The sequence below is a fragment of the Leucopleurus acutus genome (genome assembly GCF_964270905.1).
Source record: "Leucopleurus acutus genome assembly, chromosome: 2".
NCBI classification, from domain to species: Eukaryota; Metazoa; Chordata; class Mammalia; order Artiodactyla; family Delphinidae; genus Leucopleurus; species Leucopleurus acutus.
In genome coordinates, this window is record NC_139143.1 from 45,472,465 (window position 1) to 45,491,944 (window position 19,480).

The window sequence follows — 19,480 nt, forward strand, 5'->3', positions numbered from 1 at the left end:
AGCCTGTGAACTCTGAAAAAGTACTGAGTTTTCTTTTGGTCACAGGGAGGGTCGTCAGTTCTATTGCAGGTTCTAGAATGGGCAGGTATGGTAGGATGCCCGAGAGGGAAGTGGCTACTAGTTAGATATTCATGTGCTGGGGATCCATGCTAAGACTTACACTAATTCTTTCAACTTATACCCCTCAAAGTCATCCACATCTTTCCAAATCAAATATGACATTTGCACCTATATTCAAATAATATCAGTATAATAAAGTTGAGTCTCCTTGTAACTCAGTTTGATTTCAAATGTTGACAAGCATAGTGCCAGGAGAGTGGCCAAGATGTTGGAGTGGGAAGACCCTGAACTCACCTCCTCCCATGGACACACCAAAATTACCACTGTTTACAGAGCAACTATTGATGAGCAAAATCCAAAAACTAGCAGAAAAGACTCCTACCACTAAAGTTATAAAGAAGGAATCACAATGAGGTGGGCAGGAGGCTGAGACATGGTATAGTCAGGACCCATACCCCTGGGTGGGCAACCCACAAATTGGAAGATAATTTAACTGCAGAGGTTTTTCCCAAAGAACAAGTGGTCCAAGCACCATGTTGGGCTCTGCAGCCCAGGGGGTCCTACACCTGGAAGACAAGCTCCCACAACATTTGGTTTTGAAAGCCAGTGGGGCTTACTTTCAGGAGATCCAGAGGGCTGTGGGAAATAGAGACTCCACCCTTAAAGGGCACACACAACATCTCACAAACTCCAGAATCCAGGGCAGAAACAGTAATTTGAAAGGAGTCTAGGTCAGACCCACCTGCTGATCTTGGAAAGCCTCCCAGGGAGGCAGGAAGCGCCTGGAGCTCATTCTGGGGACACAGACACAGGCAGCAGCCATTCTGGGGGCTTGAACTACCATGTGAACACTGGTGCTGGGAAGCACCGTTTTGAAATTCTCCCTCTAGCCTATTAGCATTGGGATGCAGCCCTGCCCACCAGGGCTGTTGGCACAAGTACTTGGATGCCTCAGGCCGAGCAGCTAGCCAGGTGGAGACACAGTCCCCCCACCAGCAACCGTAAGACCCCCTGAGCCCAGAGCTGGCCCATGAGCTGGCCCTGTCCACAAGAGTACCCAGGACCTGCCCCTGCACACCAGTGCACTGGCACTGACCCCGAGACACCCAGAGCACTGCAGTCAGAGACACTCGGACCCAGCTCTGCCCACCAGTGTGTAGGCAACAACACTAGGACCCACTGGGCCATGGTCCCACCCATCAACAGGCCTATATAAGCTGCAAGACACCTTGGACCTCTCAGCCAACTGCCCTAGGATACAACCCCACTCACCAGAAGGGCAACGCCAGCTTTGGGACACTGGTAACCCACAGTGTCAGGAACTGCCTCAACCCACCAGCAGGATGAACACTAGATCCAGGAACACTGGTCCCACTGAAACACACTCCACAACTTGGCTTTGCCTGCCAGTGGGCCAGCACTAGCCTCAGGACCCCCTGAGGCCCCGCAGCCAGCAGTCTTGTGTCCCAGCCCTGCCCACCAGTAGCCAACAGCCTCTGCTCAAGGCAGGGCTTAGCAACCAAGCAGACCAGAGGCCAGCTATGCCAACCAGACTGCCCACAGTAATTAGCCTGCCACAAAAGAAGGATGCGCGCATCCTTGCCCAATTAGGGGGAAGCCCTAGAGCATAAAGCTCTGGTGACCAGAGGGCCATGCTCTGCTGAAACACATAGGATGTCTTCTGCAAAAGACCACTTCTCCAAGGTTGGGAAACATAATCAAGTTACCAGATATATAGAAATAAAAACAGCAAATTAGGTAAAATGTGGTGACAGAGAAATATGTTCAAAATGAAAGAAAAAGATAAAATACTAGAAGAAGAACTAAGTAAAGTGGAGATAGGCAATCAGCCCAATAGAGAGTTCAAGGTAACGATTGTAAAGATGTTCAAAGAACTTGGGAAAAGATTGGATGAACAGAGTGAAAAGTTAGAAGTTTTTAACAAAGAGTTAGAAAATATAAACAAGAACCAAAAAGCGATGAAGAGACAATGACTGAAATGAAAAATACACTAGAAGGAATCAACAGTAGAATAGATGATACAGAGGACTCGATCAGCAAGTTGGAAGACAGAGTAGTGGAAATCACTGAAGCTGAACAGAAAAAGAATAAAAAGAAATGAGGACCGTTTAAGAGACCTCTAGGACAACATCAAGTATTCTAATATGTGAATTATAGGGGTCTCAGAAGGAGAAGAGACAGAGAAAATGGCAGAGAACATATTTGAAGACATAATAGTTGAAAACTTCCCTAATCTGGGAAAGGTAATAGACATCCTGGTCCAGGAAGCACAGACAGTCCCTAACAGATTCAATCCAAAGAGGACCATGCTAAGACACACTGTAATTAAAATGGCAAAAATTAAAGATAAATAAAGAATATTAAAAGGAGTAAGGAAAAAGCTACAAGTTACATATAAGGGAACTTCCATAAGTCTGTCACCTGACTTTTCAGTAGAAACTCTGCAGGCCAGAAGGAAGTGGCAGGATATATTTAATGTGATGAAAGGGAAAAAAATTACAACCAAGAATACTCTACACAGCAAGGTTTTATTCAGATTTGATGGAGAGATTAAACATCTTACAGACGAGCAAAAACTAAATGAGTTCAGCACCACCAAACCAGCTTTACAAGAAATGTTTAAGGGACTTCTGTAACTCAAAAAGAAAAGGCCACAACTAGAAACAAGAAAATTACAAAAGGAAAATTCTCATCCGTAAAGGAAAATATATAGTATAGGTAGTAAATCAGCCATACATAAAGCTAGTAGGAACGTTAAAAGACAAAAGTAATACAATTATCTATATCTGCAATAAGTAGTTAAGGGATGCACAAGACAAAAAGATGTAAAATATGTCAAAAACAGTAAATGTGGGGAGAGGGGAGTAAAAATGCAAGGCTGTTATAATGCATTTGAACATAAGAGATCAGCAACTAAAAATAATCAGATAGGTAGATAGATAACTATGTATAGTGTTGGAAATACAGTCAATAACTTTGAATATCTTTGTATGGTTTCATATTATAACTAGACTTATTGTGATTATCATTTTGAAATGCATAGAAATACCAAATCACTATGTTGCATAACAGGAAGTAATATAGTGTTATAGGTCAGTGATACTTCAAAAGCAAACAAACAAACTCATAGAAAAAAAAAAAAAGATCAGATTTGTAGTTGCCAGAAGCGGGAGTGGGAGGAGGGGGAATTGGATGAAAGTAGTCAAAACGTACAAACTTCCAGTTAGATAAATAAGTACTGGTAATGTGATGTGCATCATGATAAATACAATGAACACGCTGTAGGTTATACATGAAAGTTGTTAAGAGAGTAAATCCTAAGAGTTCTCATCACAAGAAACATTTTTTTTTCTATTTTTAAAATTTTATATCTATGATGATATATGCTCACAAAACTTATGTGATAATCATTTTGTGATGTATGTAAGTCAAATTATTATGCTGTACAGCTTAAACTTTTACAGTGCTGTGTCAATTATATCTAAATAAAACTGGAAAAATATTTTAATTAAAATGCAGCTTTTTAAAAAGTTTTAAAATTATAATATGACTCTTCTAAAATGCTCAAAAGCAATGTAAAAGACAGTGTACAATGGATTACTCAAGGAGGTAACTTGTACCTGTTACTGCCTTGCTAGAATTTAAGCTTTTACAAAAAAAAGAGAAAAAAAAAAAAAGCCTGTGAAAGAATTGGGTCAAAAAAAGAAAAAAGAAAAAGAGAAAAAGAATAGTGCCTGCTTCTTATACTTTCTAAAGTTGAGGTTGATTAAATGAGATATGCAGCTAAACACATAGAACAGGGCTTGACATGTAGTAAGGGCTCACTAAATGTTGTCTAGTGTTCTTGTTGTCGCTATTGCTACAATTTAAAATCTCTGAGCTTTAACTTATTAGAGGTAGAAGCTGGTGTCTAATTCGAGAAAGAGTCATTGCAAGGCTCAGGCTGCACAAAAAAAGAGAATTTTCTAGGGTCTCCTGATCAATACACATCCAGATAAGTGAGGCAATCAGTATTATATCTTCCTTTAGCAGAAAATTCTCCTTCTGAATCTGTTTCACTTTGGCTTAAAAAGTGCACTAATTAACAGTCTCAGTGAGAGCATGCTGTGTGGGTAGCAGGGAAAGCCAGGTAAAATTCCCACAGCCCAGCAAAGCATCCTTGACAATAAATAGAAGTTATCCAAGAAGTTAAAATACAAGATTATCCACAAATTATAGAATGATAATCAAAGTTAATGTATTATTCTCACTTAAATTAATAGTGTTTTTAATTGGTCAGCAAGGTAATGGAGTAGCAGAGACCGTATGCTGAGATTCTCTGGTCTTGGGTGAGCTTTCTATAGATGGTGGCAGAGAGAGGGATTCTAGGGCAGGTAGTGGTGACATTTGCCATAACTGGCAACCCAACTGGGACACAGTCCCATAGTGGACATGGAAATGACATAATCGTAACTAACTCTCTAGCTCCATGTTTTAAGAATTATACTGCAAGAATCATCCATCTATATAGACGATGGTGATTGTCGCACAACATTGTGACTGTATTTAATGCCAGCGAATTGTACACTTACAAAAGGTTTAAATGATATATTAGGCTTTGTATATTTTACAAATAAAAAATTAAATATAAAATAAAAATAAGGATCACCCATCCTCAGTCCAGAAAGTAGGACATCATGGCAACATGCCTACCCACCAAATGGTAGGAAAAATCCACTGGTGAGAAAGTTAGCTTGAAGAAAAGGAAGCTGGCAATCAGTCATTTCTAATTTCAAAGAGTATCAGCTGCTACTCAGATTATGTATAACCCCAAACATATGTTGGAAATGGAAAACTAACAATTAGGAAAGATTTCTCTGTAGTTTAGAAAGGTAGCCAAGGAAATAAAATAGATTCTGCCTGTGGCGTTAGTAATCTACTCAGTAAAGACAGCCCTTCTTTCCAAGGCCCAGTTCCTTGGGCTACATTCTACACTATGTGGTTGAGGTTGAGTGGGGCCTCCTGCCCAGGCTCATGGGCCTTCAAGACTTCTTTTAAGAAGGCTATTGATTCCTCTTTCAACGAGACCAGTCTGGTCCAGAATAGCAAGACTGTCAGGGACCCCATGCTTTTGTCGCCACTCATAACAGCACTACGTGCTGCATGTCCCTGGTACATGTAGGGGTGAGTCTCTATAAGGTGCCCACGGCGCCTAGAGTGGCAGGTGTGATCAGGTGCAATTCTCTGAGGAAAAGGGAAATAGGCTAACCAGCAGCCCTTTTCTTTATTGGACTCTTCCTTGATTCAGAGAGAGCACCTTCAGGGTCACTGCAGGGCAGAGCCCTTGATGCCCTATATTTCAATGTATATACCCAGGAATTCAGGGCACTTAACAAGAGCCTCATATTCCTCTTCGTTTATTTTCCAGTGAAGTCCAAGAGCACACATGCAATAGAAATTCTAGATACTATTCTGGATATATAGGTCTCCAGGGCAGAGAGGTAAACTAAATGCTGATAGCAACAGTGGCAGAAACTGGCTCTGACTCACCAACACTGTTTCTTCTTCCTAAGCCTATGGCTGGACTATATTTCCCTGCCAGCCTTGCAGTTGGGTTTGGTCAGTGATTGAGTTCTAGCTCATGTAATGTATGAAGAAATGATAAATGCCACTTTTAGACCCACAAAAACTCCTACTCTTGGTCCTCCTCTTTTTTTTTTTTTTTTCCTTCATATGCTGGATGAATGGGGAAAATTTCCAATCCCTGGAGGACAGTGGAATTATAATATGAGACATAATTCAGGGAAGAACATGGACATTGGACTGTGACATGAGTGAGAATTAAACTCATTGTTTTAAGCCACCGAGAATTTGGATTTATTATAGCAGAAATTATTACTTGGTCTAAATTGTACAGGGACCCTTGTTGTTCTATTTTCAACATAGCATGCTAATAAGAAAAACAACTATGCATATAATAAAAAAGAAGACAATAAGAAGGAAAAAGTCATATATCTTTTCCATGAAAAAAACTATCTTTGCTTAATGGTATAAGAAGTTTCCAGTAAGTTGATCATACCAGAAATGATTGTTAAGAGAATCATATTTCTACAATGATAACTATTATAAAACAAGTTATATGTTTTTTTGAAGAAAAGACAGTCCCCTATGTGATAAAATTATATACTTTAGGACATAAATATTTGATGAATCAAATTTATAAAAGGAAAGTCAGATAACATATCACAATGATATACTACCATAAGTGTTAAAAAGAAACAATAGGCCCAAAGTGGAGTCACTTATGCCAAACCCCACCAAGACTTACTATCTAAACTGGTTACAGTTTCAGCTCCTCCCATGAGTGGAATTTTAAACCCACCAGTCTGGAATTTCCTGATCGACACTAGTGAGGTAATCTGCTTAATAAGACTCTCTGCCTTCCCCTTCAGGAAGGTGACCTTGCCTGAAATAATCCACTCTTTAACTTCCTTGTCTCTCCCTCCTTCTGCCTATAGAAACCTTCCACTTTTGTTTGTACAGCTCCTGGGGTTTGTTAGATGGGATGCTCCCTGATTCGTGATTCATTGAATAAAGCCAATTAGTTCTTTGATTTTACTCACTTGAATTTTTGTTTTTTAACATAAGCTATACAGAAATTATCAATAGCAGTGTGCAGTATTCTAATAAAAGAAGTATCTGATTTATATCACTTGGTGAATATTATTCAGCTGGCAGAATTTCACTGTTAACAACCTCATCAGGGAGATTCTGCCCTTTTGTCCAATGGTGGCAATAAGGAAAAGCTGGCTGACCATCTGGCGGGGGCGGGGCTGGGGGGAGCGGTGCTCTGGTGGGCATGCCTGCCCTGGGTGGATATAGGCTGGAGGACATTTGAATCCTCTTTCAACCCTGAGAGTTTGTGTCCTAGGAAAGGAGCTGAATAATTTTGTACGATCACCAGATTCCTTAAGTTTTACAAATGCTATTTTGGGGCTTCCTGGAATGATTTTGTCAGTTATTTTGTGAAAATTCCCAATTCTAAAATCTAAATAAGTAAAGCAAAAAGAAAACAAAGCAAAACAAACAAAAAACCCCAAACATCCTTGCATGTAGTGAGGTCTTCCTGTTTCCTTGATGCTCTTTTGGAAAATAAAATTATAGCGACTTTTCATTACCTGAGCTCTTACTAATTCAGGGATAAAGGGACTGGTGGATGGAATGTCAATTCTTTCATCCTAAGGAGCTATCACATTTCAAAAGCAGGAAGGTCATTCTGCAACTTCCCTGTATAACTAGGAGGGGAAATGAATTTGAAATAAAGTAAATGGTTAAGAACTAGTGTTAATTGAAGATCAATCAGAAGTTAACCTACTTTACATCTGAAATTACTGTGCTAATTGATGTAAAGCCAGGATTCAATTTAAAAACAGATGATTCACATGCAGATTTTCACAACTCAAGTTATGTAAAAGATTAGATACCCTGCCGTAATTGCTTACCCCTTCAATATCGAGGAATGGACCCCTTCAAAGACATAGGTGAAAGAAAGAAACTTCCTCTTTCGTTTTATTGGTTTAATTTCAAAGGGCACCTATGTTGGGAATGGAGTAGGGTAAGGACAGTGTCTGGACGGTGAGAAGATAAACGTACATATTACCAGACATAAATTGCCAGGAAGCTTCCTGTTTAACTGCTGTTGCACATGGAATTTCTGTTTCCAGCAAGGAGAAATTTGCAGGCTGGTCGCATTCATCACCAGGAAAAAGCACTGGATTTTATGCTGCTGTTGTGTTTGGTGTCTTGTTTTAATTAGGGACCGGGAAATTGATCAGTTTTAGCCTCCCAAGCACGCATTCGGGCTTAGGTTCTTATTCCTTTTGCTGCCATTTTCAGAATTAATTTCTACAATTCTTCAGCTGCATCGGCACTTTGACCCTGAGTTCACATGAATTCAAAACAGCTGGTTGAGTTGGTCAATGCAAACAAGGAAATTCATGAAATAAAGTCAAGAAAAATCACTGTTTCAGTCAAATAGTTGATCTAAATGTAAGACGAAGAGCTTGAAGTCTCCCTCTTTAATGAGAAGCAAACGGCTGTGAAGAGAATCTACTTGGAGGCATCTTATCTAAGGCAAAATTTAAGATAAGACAAATGTTTTTAAAATGTCACTATCTCAACAACCTAAAGAGCCTCTGGCACAATTTCCACGGGTGTCCTTTTAACAATGAATGAATTTAGCATTCTGTAAACACTTGCCTGTATTTCAGCTCTGCACTCCAATACACACACACACACACACACACACACACACACACACACACACACAACAAGACAAAGCCACTAGTTTCAGATGCAAAAATTGCACTCTTGCCTTAACTGATACATTCATCGTTTAACAGAACTCATTATTTTGGAAGCAAATAAATCCTTTAGTTCTTAAGATGGTATCAAGTATGACATTGCCTTGCATTTCAGAAACATTGGTACACACATGGTCCAGAATTGAAAACAAGAAAAAAGGAGAAGAAGGCTTTAAAAGGAAAAGGTTTTACCAGGTGATGAAAGGGATGTTCTGTAATGATTGGACAATAAGAAATTAAACCCATACCACACATAAAGCACAATTGGACGCTGCCTGGTTCTTTGTGAGGTCTCTGACTGCTGAAACACGTCAATGGATGTGGAATAACTTAGCAGGGCCTAAGTTGCTCATGGCACATTAGAGAGCATGCAACCAGCCACGTGGAACCCTGACCAAGCCCCTCTGACTCTCTGGGCCCCTGTTTTCCCATCTACAGAATAAGAGGATTCATAAAGATCAGAGCTGCCCCAAAAGAGTTTGGCAGAACTCCAGTTCCAGAGGTGACAGTATAAGGTGAAAGAGTAAAAATATTGAATTAACTTCAATGAAATAATCCTATAGTCAAACACATTAGGGAAACAGAGAGTTAAACAAGGTTAAGCAGGTGTCTTTAGGCAGAGCCTTTCTGTCCTCCTGGCACTCTTTATCATCCCTGTGGCACTGTGCTTTCCTTCCTGGCACATACTGATGACCTGTTTATTTATTATGTGTCACCCACTTGGCCCCTCCAGTTGAATGTCAGCTCCACGAGGGCAGGGGGCCTTTTTGTGAAAGGGAGTGGGATGGTGACAAGGGCCGGCTCCATGGGTGCGTAGCCTGTAGAGTCCCACGGGGTCCTGTGTTCAGATGGGCCTCAGCTTGCTTTCTTGCTCTATTGTTTCTGTATTGAAATTCTTCATCATTTTTGAACACTTGGCCAGATTTTCATTTGTCACTTGGCCTCACAAATTTTGGACATCCTCCTGGTATTAAATCACAGACTCTAGAGACATTTTAAAGCTCAGTTCTGCCACTCACTACCTGTTCCCTTTGGGACAAGTTAGTTCGACCTCTGTGACCCTCAGTTTCCTCGTCTGTGAAATGGAAATCATAATGGTAGCACATGCTCATTGGGTTGTTGCAAAGTTTAAATGAGTTAAAGCAGAACACTTTGAACTGAGTCTGGTGCACTGAAAGTATCGTATATGCCTTGATATCACAGCCCACCCTCCACACCAGAATATGTTCTGACCTACAGTAACACTACATAAATATTTAATAAACTAATGAGTACATATGCCACAATGTTTGTGTAAATCTTTCTGAAAGGAAAATACAATATACATTTGACCATTGTGTCATCTGACTTCCAAAACTGTGTTCTTGTAAAACCCAAAAAGTGTACACTCAAGGCTTTCCTCAACCCTTTCTGTTAGCCACCCCACATCTCTTCTTGGGGTCAACCAATGCCACCAGTTTCTTAAGTATATTTCAGATAGTACAGGCAGAAATGAGCAAATATAATTTTTTTCTATTTTTCCACAAGTGGTAACATATACAGCAAATCTTATGTTTATATATATACATAAACATGTATGTTTTGTTATACATATTTGCTATATATATGTTTGTTACATATAAATGTGTGTGTATGCATACATACACCTTGATTTTTTCACTTATCTTGATTTTTCAAATCTTGAAGACAATTCTAAGATCCTTGGCAGTCAATTTATGGATACATTGTATTACAATGTACAGGTACACCACAATTTACTTAATGAGTCATGCACTAAAGGATGTTCAGTTTGCTTCCAATCTCTTGATGTGGACAGCCTTGCTTACGATTTATCATTGTGTGACTACAACTTTAGAATACATTCCTAGAATAGAATTGCAGAGTCAAGGATATACATGTTTATGTTTGTAATTTTGATATATTTTTGCCAAATTCCTTATCAACACTGTATGATGGAGCTGTTTCCCCTACCCTTATAACAATGTATCCAAATTGGATACACAACGTATCCAAAAACTTTAGAACTTTTACTAACTTATTTGAAATAAATATCGATTTAGTTTTTTTGTTTTGTTTTTGTTTTTGTTTTTTTTTTAACATCTTTATTGGGGTATAATTGCTTTACAACGGTGTGTTAGTTTCTGCTTTATAACAAAGTGAATCAGTTATACATATACATATGTTCCCATATCTCTTCCCTCTTGCGTCTCCCTCCCTCCCACCCTCCCTATCTCACCCCTCCAGGCGGTCACAAAGCACCGAGCCAATATCCCTGTGCCATGCGGCTGCTTCCCACTAGCTATCTACCTTACGTTTGTTAGTGTGTATATGTCCATGACTCTCTCTCGCCCTGTCACAGTTCACCCTTCCCCCTCCCCATGTCCTCAAGTCCGTTCTCCAGTAGGTCTGTGCCTTTATTCCTGTCTTACCCCTAGGTTCTTCATGACATTTTTTTTTCTTAAATTCCATATATATGTGTTAGCATACGGTATTTGTCTTTTTCTTTCTGACTTACTTCACTCTGTATGACAGACTCTAAGTCTATCCACCTCATTACAAATAGCTCAATTTCGTTTCTTTTTATGGCTGAGTAATATTCCATTGTATATATGAGCCACATCTTCTTTATCCATTTATCCGATGATGGGCACTTAAGTTGTTTCCATCTCTGCTATTGTAAACAGAGCTGCAATGAACATTTTGGTACATGACTCTTTATGAATTTTGGTTTCCTCAGGGTATATGCCCAGTAGTGGGATTGCTAGGTCATATGGTAGTTCTATTTGTAGTTTTTTAAGGAAACTCCATACTGTTCTCCATAGTGGCTGTACCAATTCACATTCCCACCAGCAGTGCAAGAGTGTTCCCTTTTCTCCACACCCTCTGCAGCATTTATTGTTTCTAGATTTTTTGATGATGGCCATTCTGACTGGTGTGAGATGATATCTCATTGTAGTTTTGATTTGCATTTCTCTAATGATTAATGATGTTGAGCATTCTTTCATGTGTTTGTTGGCAGTCTGTATATCTTCTTTGGAGAAATGTCTATTTAGGTCTTCTGCCCATTTTTGGATTGTGTTGTTTGTCTTTTTGTTATTGAGCTGCATGAGCTGCTTGTAAATTTTGGAGATGAATCCTTTGTCAGTTGCTTCATTTGCAAATATTTTCTCCCATTCTTAGGGTTGTCTTTTGGTCTTGTTTATGGTTTCCTTTGCTGTGCAAAAGCTTTGAAGTTTCATTAGGTTCCATTTGTTTATTTTTATTTCCATTTCTCTAGGAGGTGGGTCAGAAAGGATCTTGCTGTGATTTATGTCATAGAGTGTTCTGCCTATGTTTTCCTCTAAGAGTTTGATAGTTTCTGGCCTTACATTTAGGTCTTTAATCCATTTTGAGCTTATTTTTGTGTATGGTGTTAGGGAGTGATCTAATCTCATACTTTTATATGTATCTGTCCAGTTTTCCCAGCACCACTTATTGAAGAGGCTGCCCTTTCTCCACTGTACATTCCTGCCTCCTTTATCAAAGATAAGGTGTCCATATGTGCATGGGTTTATCTCTGGGCTTTCTATCCTGTTCCATTGATCTATCTTTCTGTTTTTGTGCCAGTACCATACTGTCTTGATTACTGTAGCTTTGTAGTATAGTCTGAAGTCAGGAAGCCTGATTCCTCCAGCTCCTTTTTTCATTCTCAAGATTGCTTTGGCTATTCGGGGTCTTTTGTGTTTCCATACAAATTGAGAATTTTTTTGTTCTAGTTCTGTAAAAAATGCCAGTGGTAGTTTGATAGGGATTGCATTGAATCTATAGATTGCTTTGGGTAGTAGAGTCATTTTCACAATGTTGATTCTTCCAATCCAAGAACATGGTATATCTCTCTATCTATTTGTATCATCTTTAATTTCTTTCATCAGTGTCTTATAATTTTCTGCATACAGGTCTTTTGTCTCCTTAGGTAGGTTTATTCCTAGATATTTTATTCTTTTTGTTGCAATGGTAAATGGAGTGTTTTCTTGATTTCACTTTCAGATTTTTCATCATTAGTATATAGGAATGCCAGAGATTTCTGTGCATTAATTTTGTATCCTGCTACTTTACCAAATTCATTGATAAGCTCTAGTAGTTTTCTGGTGGCATCTTTAGGATTCTCTATGTATAGTATCATGTCATCTGCAAACAGTGACAGCTTCACTTCTTCTTTTCCGATTTGGATTCCTTTTATTTCCTTTTCTTCTCTGATTGCTGTGGTTAAAACTTCCAAAACTATGTTGAATAAGAGTGGTGACAGTGGGCAACCTTGTCTTGTCCCTGATCTTAGTGGAAATGCTTTCAGTTTTTCACCATTGAGGATGCTGTTTGCTGTGGGCTTGTCATATATGGCCTTTATTATGTTGAGGAAAGTTCCCTCTATGCCTACTTTCTGCAGGGTTTTTATCATAAATGGGTGTTGAATTTTGTCAAAAGCTTTCTCTGCATCTATTGAGATGATCATATGTTTTTTCTCCTTCAATTTGTTAGTATGGTTTATCACATTGATAGATTTGCATATATTGAAGAATCCTTGCATTCCTGGAATAAACCCCACTTGATCATGGTGTATGATCCTTTTAATGTGCTGTTGGATTCTGTTTGCTAGTATTTTGTTGAGAATTTTTGCATCTATGTTCATCAGTGATATTGGCCTGTAGTTTTCTTTCTTTGTGACATCCTTGTCTGGTTTTGGTATCAAGGTGATGGTGGCCTCGTAGAAGGAATTTGGGAGTATTCCTCCCTCTGCTATATTTTGGAAGAGTTTGAGAAGGATACGTGTTAGCTCTTCTCTAAATGTTTGATAGAATTCGCCTGTGAAGCCATCTGGTCCTGGGCTTTTGTTTGTTGGAAGATTTTTAATCACAGCTTCAATTTCAGTGCTTGTGATTGGTCTGTTCATATTTTCTATTTCTTCCTGATTCAGTCTTGGCAGGTTGTGCCTTTCTAAGAATTTGTCCATTTCTTCCAGATTGCCCATTTTATTGGCATAGAGTTGCTTGTAGTAATCTCTCATGATCTTTTTTATTTCTGCAGTGTCAGTTGTTACTTCTCCTTTTTCATTTCTAATTCTATTGATTTGAGTCTTCTCCCTTTTTTTCTTGATGAGTCTGGCTAGTGGTTTATCTATTTTGTTTATCTTCTCAAAGAACCAGCTTTTAGTTTTATTGATCTTTGCTATTGTTTCCTTCATTTCTTTTTCATTTATTTCTGATCTGATTTTTATGATTTCTTTCCTTCTGGGGGTTTTTTGTTCTTCTTTCTCTAATTGGTTGAGGTGCAAGGTTAGGTCGTTTATTCGAGATGTTTCCTGCTTCTTAAGGTGGGCTTGTATTGCTATAAACTTACCCCTTAGAACTGCTTTTGCTGCATCCCATAGGTTTTGGGTCGTTGTGTCTCCATTGTCATTTGTTTCTAGGTATTTTTTTATTTCCTCTTTGATTTCTTCAGTGATCACTTCATTATTAAGTAGTGTATTGTTTAGCCTCCATGTGTTTGTATTTTTTACAGATCTTTTCCAGTAATTGATATCTAGTCTCATGTCGTTGTGGTCAGAAAAGATACTTGATACAATTTCAATTTTCTTAAATTTACCAAGGCTTGATTTGTGACCCAAGATATGATCTATCCTGGAGAATGTTCCAGGAGCACTTGAGAAAAATGTGTATTCTGTTGTTTTTGGATGGAGTGTCCTATAAATATCAATTAAGTCCATCTTGTTTAATGTATCATTTAAAACTTGTGTTTCCTTATTTATTTTCATTTTGGATGATCTGCGCATGGGTGAAAGTGGGGTGTTAAAGTCCCCTACTATGAATGTGTTACTGTCGATTTCCCCTTTTATGGCTGTTAGCATTTGCCTTATGTATTGAGGTGCTCCTATGTTGGGTGCATAAATATTTACAATTGTTATATCTTCTTCTTGGATCGATCCCTTGATCATATGTAGTGTCCTGCTTTGTCTCTTCTAATAGTCTTTATTTTAAAGTCTATTTTGTCTGATATGAGAATTGCTACTCCAGCTTTCTTTTGATTTCCATTTTCATGGAATATCTTTTTCCATCCCCTTACTTTCAGTCTGTATGTGTCTCTAGGTCTGAAGTGGGTCTCTTGTAGACAGCATATATAAGGGTCTTGTTTTTGTATCCATTCAGCCAATCTGTGTCTTTTGGTGGGAGCATTTAGTCCATTTACATTTAAGGTAATTATCGATATGTATGTTCCTATTCCCATTTTCTAAATTGTTTTGCATTCTTTATTATAGGTTTTTTCCTTCTCTTGTGTTTCTTGTCTAGAGAAGTTCCTTTAGCATTTGTTGTAAAGCTGGTTTGGTGGTGCTGAACTCTCTCAGCTTTTGCTTGTCTGTAAAGGTTTTAATTTCTCCATCAAATCTGAATGAGATCCTTGCTGGGTAAAGTAGTCTTGGTTGCAGGTTTTTCTCCTTCATCACTTTCAGTATGTCCTGCCACTCCCTTGTGGCTTGTAGGGTTTCTGCTGAGAGATCAGCTGTTAACCTTATGGGGATTCCCTTGTGTGTTATTTGTTGTTTTTCCCTTGCTGCTTTTAATATGCTTTCTTTGTATTTAATTTTTGACAGTTTGATTAATATGTGTCTTGGCATATTTCTCCTTGGATTTATCCTGTGTGGGACTCTCTGTGCTTCCTGGACTTGATTAACTATTTCCTTTCCCATATTAGGGAAGTTTTCAACTATAATCTCTTCAAATATTTTCTCAGTCCCTTTCTTTTTCTCTTCTTCTTCTGGAACCCCTGTAATTCGAATGTTGGTGTGTTTAATGTTGTCCCAGAGGTCTCTGAGACTGTCCTCAGTTCTTTTCATTCTTTTTTCTTTATTCTGCTCTGCAGTAGTTATTTCCACTATTTTATCTTCCAGGTCACTTATCCGTTCTTCTGCCTCAGTTATTCTGCTATTGATCCCATCTAGAGTACTTTTAATTTCATTTATTGTATTGTTCATTGTTGCTTGTTTCATCTTTAGTTCTTCTAGGTCCTTGTTAACTGTTTCTTGCATTTTGTCCATTCTATTTCCAAGATTTTGGATCATCCTTACTATCATTATTCTGAATTCTTTTTCAGGTAGACTGCCTATTTCCTCTTCATTTGTTAGGTCTGGTGGGTTTTTATCTTGCTCCTTTATCTGCTGTGTGTTTTTCTGTCTTCTCATTTTGCTTATCTTACTGTGTTTGGGGTCTCCTTTTTGCAGGCTGCTGGTTCGTAGTTCCCGCTGTTTTTGATGTCTGTCTCCAGTGGCTAAGGTTGGTTCAGTGGGTTGTGTAGGCTTCCTGGTGGAGGGGACTAGTGCCTGTGTTGTGGTGGATGAGGCTGGATCTTGTCTCTCTAGTGGGCAGGTTCATGTCTGGTGGTGTGATTTGGGGTGTCTGTGGCTTTATTATGATTTTAGGCAGCCTCTCTGCTAATGGGTGGGGTTGTGTTCCTGTTTTGCTAGTTGTTTGGCATAGGTTTTCCAGCACTGTAGCTTGCTGGTCGTTGAGTGAAGCTGGGTGCTGGTGTTAAGATGAAGGTCTCTGGGAGATTTTCACCATTTGATATTATGTGGAACTGGGAGGTCTCTTGTGCACCAGTCTCCTGAAGTTGGCTCTCCCACCTCAGAGGCAGAGCCCTGACTCCTGGCTGGAGCACTAAGAGCCTTTCATCCGCACAGCTCAGAATAAAAGGGAGAAAAATTAGAGAGAATTAGTAGAAGTGTGAAGAAAGAAAGAAAGAAAGAAAGAAAGAAAGAAAGAAAGAAAGAAAGAAAGAAAGAAAGAAAGAAAGGAAGGAAGGAAGGAAGAAGCAAAGAAGGAAAGAAAGGAGGGAGGGAGAGAGGGAGGGAGGAAGGAAGGAGGGAAGGAAGGAAAAAAGACAAAGAAATAAGATACAGTAAAATAAACTATAATAAAGTTATTGAATTAAAAAATAATTATTTAGAAGGAAAAAAAAAGGGATGGATAGAACCTTAGGACAAATGTTGGAAACAAAGCTATACAGACAAAATCTTACACAGAAGCATACATATACACCCTCACAAAAAGAGGTAAAGGGGAAAAAATCATAAATCTGGCTCTCAGAGACCACCTCCTCAATTTGGGATGATTCGTTGTCTAAAGGAGGGAAGGAAGGAAGGAAAGAAAGAAAGAAAGAAAGAAAGAAAGAAAGAAAGAAAGAAAGAAAGAAAGAAAGAAAGAAAGAAAGAAAGAAAGAAAAGTATAATAAAGTTATTAAAATTAATTATTAAGAAAAAAATTTTAAAAAAAACATGGACGGATAGAACCCTAGGACAAATTGTGGAAGCAAAGCTATACAGACAAGATCTCACCCAAAAGCATACACATATGCATTCACAAAAAGAGGAAAAGGGGGAAAAAAATCAGAGATCTTGTTCTCGAAGCCCACCTCCTCAATTTGGGATGATTCGTTGTCTATTCAGGTATTCCACAGATGCAGGGTACATCAAGTTGATTGTGGAGCTTTAATCCGCAGCTTCTGAGGCTGCTGTGAGAGATTTCCCTTTCTCTTCTTTGTTCTCACAGTCCCCAGGGGCTTAGCTTTGGATTTGGCCCCGCCTCTGTGTGTAGGTCGCTGGAGGGCGTCTGTTTTTTGCTCAGACAGGACGGGGTTAAAGGAGCCGCTGATTCGGGGGCTCTGGCGCACTCAGGCCAGGGGGAGGGAGGGGCACTGCGTGCAGGGCGGGCCTGCGGCGGCAGAGGCCGGCGTGACGTTGCACCAGCCTGAGGCGCGCAGTGCGTTCTCCCGGGGGAGTTGTCCCTGGCTCCCAGGAACCTGATAGTGGCGGGCTGCACAGGCTCCCCGGAAGAGGGGTGTGTATAGTGACCTGTGCTCGCACACAGGCTTCTTGGTGGCGGCAGCAGCAGCCTTAGCGTCTCATGCCTGTCTCTGGGGTTCGCGCTTTTAGCCACGGCTCGCGCCCGTCTGGAGTTCCTTTAGGCAGCGCTCTTAACCCCCTCTCCTCGCGCACCAGGAAACAAAGATGGAAGAAAAAGTCTCTTGCCTCTTCGGCAGGTGCAGACTTTTCCCCTGACTCCCTCCCGGCTAGCCGTGGTGCACTAACCCCTTCAGGCTATGTTCAAGCCGCAAACCCCAGTCCTCTCCCTGCGCTCCAACTGAAACCCGAGCCTCAGCTCGCAGCGCCGCCCGCCCCGGCGGGTGAGCAGACAAGCCTCTCAGGCTGGTGAGTGCCGGTCGGCACCGATCCTCTGTGCGGGAATCTCCCCGCTTTGCCCTCTGCACCCCAGTTTCTGTGCACTCCTCCGCAGCTCCGAAGCTCCCCCCACCGCCTCCCGCAGTCTCCGCCCGCGAAGGGGCTTCCTAGTGTGTGGAAACTTTTCCTCCTTCACAGCTCCCTCCCACTGGCGCAGGTGCCGTCCCTATTCTTTTGTCTCTGTTTTTTCTTTTGCCCTACCCAGGTACGTGGGGAGTTTCTTGCCTTTTGGGAGGTCTGAGGTCTTCTGCCAGCCTTCAGTAGGTGTTCTGTAGGAGTTGTTCCACGTGTAGATGTATTTCTGGTGTATCTGTGGGGAGGAAGGTGATCTCCGTGTCTTACTCTTCCGCCATCTTCAAGGTCGCCCCCACCAATTTAGTTTTAAATTGAATTTATCTTACTATGAATAAAATCGAGCATATTTTCCTATTTTTTAAGGGAACCATTGCCTTTCTTTCCTTCTTTCTCCTTTCTTTCTCTTTCTCTTTCTTTCTTTCCTCCTTTCCTTTTTCCGTGTGCACGCATGCACAAGTGTGTTTGTGTATCTGTGTATGTGAATTTTCTGTCCATATTTTTTTTAATTTTATTTTATTTATACTTTTATACAGCAGGTTCTTATTAGTTATCCATTTTATACATATTAGTGTATATATGTCAATCCCTAATCTCCCAAGTCATCCATATTCAACCATATATCTGTATTTTCTGCATGGTTTTGTATTGAGATGAACTATTTAAAAATAAACTGTGACTTTATTATTAAATTGTAGAAATTCTTGATATACTTGGGAAACAAGCGTTTTGTGGTATGAATTGAAAACAATTTACTAATTTATTTTTTAAATTTTTTGTAAGTTTATTACATACACAAATTTTCATTTTCATGAGGTCAAATTAAGGTCCACTTTCATGATCATTTTATTATATTGCTTATCTGAGCTTATCCAGTTGAATGTACTAATAGAGTTCATGTAACTTCATCTTACTCTCAAGAAGAAGATACCTTTCTTATCCCCAGTTTACAGATGAGAAAAATGAGGTTCAATGTGGATACGTAGCTAGTCAGATGGTGAGTAAGTGGCAGAGCCAAGGTTTAAACCCAGGTCCTCTGATTAGAATCCATCCTTTCAGCTGCCTCGCTGTTTGCCTCCTGAGATACCTGTGAGACCCATGAAAATTGTGCCTGCCTTTATCTTCTGTCTTTTCATAGTGCTAACACATGGTGAGGCACATAGATGTTCACGGAATGTGGGGCCGTTTGCCTTTACTTCTCTCTCTCTCTTTTTCTCTTTAAATGTAGCTCTTCTGAGTAGCTCGTGCTAACTTCCTTTCAGCCTCTTATATTGATTTTTAGGAAATCCACAAAGTCCCCAGATAAGAGAGAATACACAGGAAGACAAACATCAGACACAAAATAGCTAAAGGACATTTGCTTTTAGAATACTCTAGGGTGGCTTCATTTGGCCAGATAAATGTTTTCACTTTAATGGGAAGCAAAGACTCTAACTGCACACAGACACCCAAGTCCTCAAATAATCACAGGTTCACCTCCACAAAGCCAAAGGCCAGGCAGGGAGCCAGCATCATTTCCCAACCACAGGGAGGTGTGATCTGGAAATCACTGGGCTTCAGCCACCACTCATATCCCGTGGCAGGTAGTGACCCTCAGCCATAAGGCATCCCATCCCTGGTAGCCCATTTCTGGGATAGCAAGCATGTGAGCTCCGGTCTGTACCTCACAGAGCCATCTCCAACATGGACATTTCCCACAGCTGCCTGTATTTTTCTAACA